This window comes from Ixodes scapularis, unplaced genomic scaffold (genome assembly GCF_016920785.2).
Source record: "Ixodes scapularis isolate PalLabHiFi unplaced genomic scaffold, ASM1692078v2 PGA_scaffold0__279_contigs__length_252992795, whole genome shotgun sequence".
NCBI lineage: Eukaryota > Metazoa > Arthropoda > Arachnida > Ixodida > Ixodidae > Ixodes > Ixodes scapularis.
This window is the reverse complement of record NW_024609835.1, coordinates 106,713,280-106,719,978: the sequence shown is the minus strand read 5'-3', so window position 1 is coordinate 106,719,978 and position 6,699 is coordinate 106,713,280. Positions and strand designations below refer to the sequence as shown.

General features: G+C 43.1%; 1 protein-coding gene across 1 annotated transcript in view; it reads left to right on the top strand.

Annotated features, from left to right (window-relative positions):
• The first annotated feature begins 216 nt into the window (after positions 1-216).
• LOC8032229 overlaps positions 217-6,699 on the top strand; it is a 198,921-nt gene continuing 192,438 nt past the window's right edge. The window contains exon 1 of the mRNA XM_040217470.3: positions 217-363. The gene's annotated coding sequence lies outside the window, so the exon portion shown is untranslated. The remainder of the gene's footprint in view (positions 364-6,699) is intronic.

Sequence of the window (6,699 nt, the reverse complement as noted above, 5' to 3'; positions counted from 1 at the left end):
AGAACCCTCGGAACTGACCCGAGCCCCGTGCGTGTCTCCGATTGGTCCCGTTGGAGCGGAGGAGTCTGGCCCGGCTTTGAACCCCGGGTTCCCGCGGCTGAGCGCGGCATCGATTCGTCGCGCAGGCGGCGCTGTCGGCGCGACGTCACCTGTGACGTCACCGGGGGCCCTGTATGTTAATGGGAGCGCGGAGGATAAAAACCCAAGAGGACCAATGGGACAGGGCCGCCAGTGATAAGCAAACCCGGTGTCCGAACCCTTGTCGTCGCCAGTCGATCTCTTCGGTGCACACGAAGCCTGCGGTACGGCACACCAGCACCGGGTCTTCACGTGGAAGCACGCAGCGCCCATCGCGACAGCCGAGTGAGTAGCGGTCCCTCGGACTTTTGAGCCGGTTGTCGACGCACGTTGACTGGCGTCGGGTCTCGCTCCCTGGGTCGAACGTGCACCGCTGGTCCCCAACTCCGTGCCGGGACGCTTTTTGCTTCGGATGACGCGCGCGCAACTTGCGACCAAGTTACGCTCCGCTATCGAGTTTGGGATGATTTTAGGACTGCTTGGTTTGGTTGCTGACCAAACGCACCGAATTGTACACGAATTAAAGTTAAACAAAAATATAGGAGTTTTTGTATTAATATTATATCAGCCTTGTTGCCTTTGACAGGACGCTGACACTGAGCAGCAATCAAAAGATAAAATGCATTTGACTTTTTTTTAAAATTATTTCTGCATTTGTGTTTTTCTCTTTTATTTTCTTCTCTTTAATGCCCGGAGTTTGTACGTTATCCTCTACCAAGCTTTTACCACACTATTTGTATCCTGTACTACTTCTAATAGAGTGGAAACAAATCACTAATTTCAGTTACTTTTATTTCTTCTGGATATTAAATAGCAACCTTTCCAGTATTCAGCAAAAATCGGTTTTGTAAAAATATTGTTTCGAAAATATTGGAGCTTGTGTTTGATGTTGAGTTGGAACGTCTGCTATTTACAAGATGAACTCGAGGACAAGCGATAGTTCCGTAATAATGTGAACGAGTCTCGCGTCGTGGCAGTTGACATTTATGTCTTAATGGAGAAAAAATAATGAGAACACAAAAGCAAAATTATCTGTTAAGCATATTGACAACGCACATATTGTAAGAGCCTCATTGAAAACTTTAGAACAACATTTATATCGCAGTCGCTTTCTTACGTTAAGTTTGAACCACCTGCGTAATAAATGACTATGGTTTTATTTCCCTGGATTTCTTTTTGTTTTTAATATTTACTATTTTCGATGACAATTAGTTATAAACCTTCCGCACTAAAAACTTGAACGTATGAAGACATTCCCAGTCTTTGCGAGCATTAGGAGACACGAATGCGAATTTTTAAGTAAAGCTCGAAAAAATAATTGCGAGATAAAAGTTAACAAAAAAAAAAAAAACTAATGCACTTCCTATGGATGGTAATTTCCGCCCCTTCAACGTAATTTGCACTCAAGCCAGACCGGAAAAACTATCCAAAACTGCCGAGAGTGCGAAGTATGAAGACAATAAAAGCAAACACTAAGTGAGTCATAGTGAACTTTAAAACTAAGTTTGACGGGAATTGGAAAGTTTATGTTTGAAACGTACATTCTCCTCTATAAATTCTATGTAATGAACTATTTTATTACATGAGGTGGATTGACAGTCATTACAATGTGTTGCTCTTTCTGACATCTTGAACTAAAATCATTTTTTTAACACAACCCCGACATAAGTTTTAAAGTTGAGGTAAGTTGAGGTGTTCAAGAGCTTGACGATGTCAACAGAAAGGTGCGCTTTGCACGTTACAAACGTGTCGTATTTTCGGGTGTTTATGAATTTAAAATTTTTTTAGCAATGTCAGTCGATTTTGTTTTGGTTATGCATGCGTTGGATGAACTAAGAGGTCATATTTAGAAGTCGAGTAAAGTAAGGAGTAAGTTAAAAATGAGCCTTGTTGAGAAGGGTCTGAGCAAAATAAGTTTACAAATTAACGTTTCATAAAACATTGTTTGTGACACCAATAGATTATATTAAAAAAGCCTTCTGCCAGTATGGATTTATATAAACCGAAAACCATTTTTCCGGGTTTAATATCGCTATGTACAGTGGCGGACGATATGAAAAAGTAGGCGATCGCGTGGCTCCAAACCTCCAGTGCTATCGAACAGAAGAACACTCAGCTATCATCGATATGTTTGTGCGCTCAAGCGGCATTTAAGCGGCAGTTCAATTTTTTGTCGCTACTCCCCTATTGGTCGGCAAACGATTGCTGAGTCAACACCAATTTTGCCGTTGTTGTTTAATCAAGCTTAAGTGTTTTAATACAAAAGGTGAGAGCGAAAGACCGTGAAGTTGTAAGTGCAGTGTTTGAGTGCTGCGTGATAAAGACGTAGAATAAGAAAAACCAGGCGTTCTTAGTATATATCATAATGCTAAAACCGAATAAAAGAAACGAAGAATTTTTACAAATCGCCTGTTATCTCAGAGGTTATTATCAACCACCCAAAACGTAAACTCTTCGCTCGCCTTTCCTATCCGGTGGCTTCAGCCGTGCTTAATTTTACCTTTTGTCGCTGTACGCTGTTACAATCGGCGTTAAAATAAGCATTAACTCGGCGGAAGCCGGTCAAGCGTGGAGATCCCACAAAAAAGTGATCAGCCGCTGAAGCCCCTATAATGTTCGAGACTTTTTCTGATGGGTAGGGTTTCAGGCTTCACAAGCCACTCGGTCGCTTGGGCTTTTTCATATCGTCCGAGAGTGATTGATATATATTCGAGGGGGAAAAAACTATCGATACACCAGTGCACGAAGTTTGACGTATCGCGGGAGGGAAGTACAATTATAAAATGCACCTTGAGGGTTTTTATCTGACGATATTATCCTTCACCGGAACAAAGGTGCTCGTGTCCGCTTGACGGAGCGAGAAGCATAGGGGTGATCTATAAAGAACTTGAAAATTCACGGGTGATTGCTCCGCATAATTAACAACGATCCCTTTTGGACACCGACAGTTTTGGGCGAACCTGAGACCGGCGTTGGAGGACAAGGATTTGTTTCATATTTTAGCGCTTCACATTATGGCGTACGCCGCGGGCTATACAAAACTTTTCAATGAGTGTGTTTGAGCGTCGGCAATAGAGTCTGAGTGCACTTTGTGTAGAAAACCGCATGCTAGTCAAATTTGTGCCGGCACTCCGAACAGGATGTTCGGGATTTCGACAAAGAAAGCATTAGACATTACATTGTGTCAGTTTAAAGTCATAGCGTGCGCACTGCGTACCTTATAAAGATCATAAAAGTATGCAGCTTTTTTTTAAGACTTGGTTTAGCAGAAACTTTATGATGGTGGTCCAAACAAGTACAGTCGGATGAATGTTCTTATACATATACTATGTATGTTGAGTTTTTAGCTAAACGCGTGGAGGAGGACCGCTCCATACGACTAGATAAACCCAGCAAACGCTTCCGAAAAAAAAAAAAAAGTGCGACAGTCGAAGGTGCCATTTAAATCGCAAAGAGCGTTTTCTGATTGAATTTGTATCGAGTATCAACAGTGTTTGCGGAAGCGCTTGCTATACGACTCTGGTGGTAAACGGATAGGTCACCACTTGAGTGTTATCGCCAATAAAACTTGACGGAATTCGTAGAAGTTTCAACTACAAAATTCGCAAGTATTTTTATGGATAAACGTAACCTCGACAGTACTTCTGATCACACCCGACAAAATCGTCACACGTAAAATACTTTTTATTTTTTTTGTAGGTAAATACCAGTGCATTAGTTTCTTTATACAGAGACTCAGAGCGAGACTTCCTGCGCCAACACGCATTGCATGCGTAAATATGTCGAGTCTATCGGCATCCAGACTCGTTCTCCTCTTTCGACTCTTCTTTTTTTAAAGCCTATAGATGCTGTGCATTTCCCCGCAAACATGAACAAGTTCCTCCTCACATCGCTAGAGCTCCTGCTCACTTAAGAACTGCCAGGCGTTACATATTATTTAATACTTCTTGCTTCATTGTTTTTTCTTCTTTCTTCTTAAGGGCTCATGCCGGATTCTCATTGTTTGCGTAGCGTTGATAAAAGTCTCGAGACTCGCCCATCCCGGCGTTTTTCTAAGATGTCAGTGAGTATATTGAATCTAAACTTAGGACACTGCACTATACGAGCTCCAACGCCATTGTTCGTTGTCGTGGTCGTGCTTACGCGGAATCAGGTGACCCTAATGAGAGAGCCCTATTGCGGCGGTATGCGTATAGCGCAAGTTCGTCTGCTTTTTTGCGCAAGGGTTGCAGTGACACAAGAAAGCTTAGCTTTGATTGGCTCCGACGGAGAAATAGTGGGTAGACCTTAATGCTAGCTGCCTTGGGGTCTACCCAATATCCTTTGAATGGGAACCAATCAGAGCTCGGCGTTCTGACGTCAACGCAACCCGAGCCCAAGAAGCAGAAGAACTTGCGTTTCGCATTGTTTTCTCGGTCGGAACGTTTTTACGTCTTGCTCTCGCGTCTTGCTTTTGCGTCCTGTATTTGCGTATTACATTTTAACCAAGTTACCGTCACTGGAAATGTATAGTGCTTAGAAACATGGCTTTGGTGAACGAACTTTCTGTGTTTTAGCCCACAATGTTTCCCAACATCAACAAACGAAAAGGTTTTCACGATGCTGCAGTGTGACAAAACAAAAATATGCCGAATGGCTAGACAATTGTGTTTCCTACGTGAAAAATTTCTAGCATCACAAACGTTTAGGAATGCTTTGAGTTGCCAGACGCCTAAGTTCACGGCGCTTTTCAACTGGTAATATAACGTGCGCTATGTACACGCTGTAGACATTCCTAGAATAAAGTGATACTACCGCAAATCGGGCTGATAAACATGGCGATCACCCAGAGTCTTCAATACTCGCGAGCTCATCTCCTTCAGTACGCACAAGTAATCGAGCCCCTCCTTGCCTTCCTTGATTCTCCTTCCCTGTCCCCTGGTCACATGACCTCCCCGTTAACCAACCAGCACCAATCATCTCACTCCTCCTCTTCCACCAATCAATCAATCAGTGTCCAGCCTAATGGTCAGGCTTTTATCTGGGCTTCACGACAGACCAAATCCTAGCCAAAGAACGTTTCACGTTAAAAGTGCCTTTGACCCGTTACGCTTTCCAGCAAAGAGCATTGTTTCTTCTTGGCAAAAAAAGAAAGAAAAAAAGGCTAGAACGTTTTTTTTTTAACAGAATAAACTTTATTTTAGAAGCTTGCTTACCTTGTTGCGTGACGTTTCCGTAATTACCATACATACACACAAGCCTCTCCGTCTAATTACTCTGTCAAATCGCCACGACATATTAAAGACAAAAAAAGTGGAAAGAAATGCTACGCGACCCCTTCACTCACTTTCAAGAGGTGCTAGCAGATACCATCTCGGTTACGGATTAACTCCCATCACAATGCCGCCGAGAGTAAAGTTTCTTTTATGTGGCAGCAAAGGAAGCGTTCAACAAGAATATATATCTGCACCCATCATTGATCTAAAACAGCGTTAAATACCTGCTACTCTGAAGGCGGGCATCACAGAGCTTAAACAATGTCTAGGAAACCAGTAGCACTTTGTATCTCCATCACTGCTTATCGTAGAAACTATAGGAGCCAAGCCTGCGTGTATACTGGCAATGGCAATGAGTGAAGGTCGTCGAGAGTCCCTGAAAACTTAATAAATGCAGGGCGTGGCCTGCCATCTTTAGGCTTCTTGGCTTGTGATAGGTTATTCCACGTTTTCTTATTGTTCAGTGCAGCGACCTCATTGGCTGCGTAGTGATATTGAGAAGCTTGAAAAATCGCCACGCCCTGCGCTTCTTTAGCAGTCCCTGACTATACAATCTAAAAAAGCCTGTGTGTCTGCTTTTCCGTACAGCACTGAGGGAGCCAATCACCGCAATTTACTGAGGGAGCTCAGCGAATGGCAATACCGAAACATATGTTTAGACCAAAAAACGCAGTCTGAGTTGTGACATTAAGCAATGCAAAACGTCCCGCTTGCATTGCTTAATGTCACAACTCAGACTGCATTTTTTGCTCTAAACACATGTTTGGGCATTGTCATTCGCTGAGCTCCCTCAGTAAATTGCGGTGATTGGCTCCCTGAGTGTTGTACGGAAAAGCAGACACACAGGCTTTTTTTAGAATGGGAGTCGCGTTCGTTTTATTCTTCGTCGAGTTTAAGGTAAAGTCCAACGTAGAGGGTGGGGGGGAGCGAATGCGACCTGATATGTCTTTCATATTTTACTTAGATACTATGTTTTTACTTTGTAAAGCGTTACACGTGGAGAGGAACCAAAAAATAAAAGTCAGGGCATTTACGCAACCCCTAAGGTGGAAACACTTTGACAGCTGAGGTGCAGCCGCTAAGATGTTATTTCGGAGCAGATGGACCGAATGAACGGTAAAGGTGTGTGCGCGCACCCTACAGTACGCAAAGGCGTTTCGTATGAAACCGAGAGACTCAGCGTATGAAAAATTCCATACCGGTTTATAACCAATCAGTGTGTATTAAGTAGGAAGTATTTTGTGCACCTGTTAAACGATTTTATTGGACAGAAACTATGACTGCCTCGCGGTAAGTTAAGAACACTTCCAAAATCGCGCGCCCAAATTCGAAATTTAGGAAAGGACGAAACTGCGTGTGTAGGAAC